Source organism: Mustela lutreola, chromosome 5, assembly GCF_030435805.1.
Source record: "Mustela lutreola isolate mMusLut2 chromosome 5, mMusLut2.pri, whole genome shotgun sequence".
Lineage (NCBI taxonomy): Eukaryota > Metazoa > Chordata > Mammalia > Carnivora > Mustelidae > Mustela > Mustela lutreola.
The window spans coordinates 11,699,982-11,702,153 of NC_081294.1; positions in this window are offsets into that span (position 1 = coordinate 11,699,982).

Sequence of the window (2,172 nt, forward strand, 5' to 3'; positions counted from 1 at the left end):
GCGGAGTGGAATATAATTCAGCCCTGAAAAGAAGGAGATTCGGACACGGACTACAAGATGAATGAACTGTAAAGACAGGAACAGCTACGTGAAATAAGCCAGTCACAAAAAGGCAAATCCTGGACGATTCCACTTATATGAGGTAGCAAGTGTAGTTGAATTCTGACAGTCGTCGGGAGGTAGAATGCTGGTTGTTAGGAGCTGGGGATAAGGAAGGGGGAGAATGGGGAGTTAGGATTTAATATTTGTTTTGTTAAGACATGCAGTAAACCACACATGGGGAGACCGGAAATCCTAAATCTCTACATGTAACACATCCTTTATTTGACTAATATTTATGTAGTGTTTATGATGTGCCAAGCATTATTCCAAGGGTTTTGGACATATTTAATCAGTTCATCGCCTTAACAACCCTATGGGGAAGCGACTCATAGGAACTCCAATTTACAGATAAGGAAACAGAGGCACGGGAAGGTTAAATAATTGTACAAGATGTGTGGCTAATATGCAGCCAAGCCAGGCAGTCTGGCTCCAAGGTCTAGGCCTGTCAGTACAGTACCGCTTTAAGAGGCCTCCTACGCAGTTTTCGGAGAAACAATGAACATTACAGCAAACCACAAAACCGTGATCATGAATTATTTGAAAGGATTTCAGGCTGAGTCCAAACAGCTGTGTTCATAAATATTATCTTGTCGGAGGGGGGGCAAGGCTACTGGCTAATTTGTTTTGTGGTTAAAGAACTTCGGTACATTTTATCTCATCATACCACACCGCAAGAAATTAGTCCTGGTCCTTTCAGTTTCTAGAATAGACAATTTTATTCAGTACTGCTCATAACCTTGTTTGGGTTTAATTAGGCACAGCAGTTTTAAGCCATTTACTTTGTATGAGTAATATGACTCCATACACGCGAGTCATGGTTTAAGGAGGAAGAAAAGTGCCCCTCTATGTTCCCATTTGATCTGGATAAAAGGGATTTTTTTTTTTCCTAAACATGCAGCAGAGTTCGGGAACATTTTATTATCTTTTGGGAATCATGGGTTGCAGAGTGGCACGGTGGTGGAGAGATCAGATCTTGTGTCGGCTTCGGCATTAGCATTTACTGAGTCTCAGTTTCCACATGATGGGCGGGTGTGAGGATTAAGTGAAATAATGTGTTAAGTAAAACCTAAAAGAATTCTCAGAGTGCGTGGCCTGATGTCAGCAGCCGGTAAATGCCCAGCATTAGACTAACTGCTGTGGCTGTTGGAATTTTACTGGAGTTGCCCAAGACCTATGATCCCTTACTCCGAGATTCAGAAAAACAGAAGGGGATTCCATCCCTTGACATTGCCTGAACAGTACTGGGGCCACCTAAAATTCCAATGTTTTCCACACCTTTCTTTAGTTATGGGATTTGTTTCAAAAAGTGTCCAAACTTGCAAGTCTGTTTCTCTCTGGAACTGTGTATATTGGAGAAAAAGGAAGTGTTCACCAGACTTCTGTTTTCTTCCTTTTTCTTCTGAGAAAGGGACCCTCTGAATAGAAAAATCAGGGGCAAAAGAACCTGGTTGTGAGCGCCTTTTTATTGTTGGGCTGTTTATTTTTTCCTTTTGATAAGCAGTTTTATGAGAGGATTAATTTTGGCAATAACGCAAAGATTCCCGCTCCCAAAGCAAACTGTGCGTGACTTCTAAGTAAGCATTACCCGGTTCTGCTGACCTAGGGGAAAATAAAGATCATAAAAATTGCCCAGCCTAGTGGAAGAGGCCCTGGGCCGGGAGTTACATCTGGATCCAGGCTCGCGCTCCCATGGCCGTGACCCACCAGCGGCTTGAAGTCCGGCCAGGGATGGGAATCCTTCCGTACCCTCGCGGGGCAGAGGAAAAACACACGGGTCCCTCCCCCTCGTCATCCCACCCACCGAGTTTCTTTGCTTCCCACTGCAGGGACTTTCGCTGTCAAGTGCTAGGCAGATCGCGGGATCCGCCCAGGTGGAGCTCCCAAGCGTCCCCGGAGGAGCAGCTTCCCACGCCCCGCACAGCACGCGGAGCCGCGGCGGACCCCGTCGGTGCGCGGAGGCCCCGCCCATCTCTGCCCCAGGCCCCGCCCACCCCCGCCGCGGCCTCCCATTGGCGGCCCAGCGCGTCCGTCGGCCGCCGGGCTCCCGGGGCGGGAGCGCGGCCCGCCGTC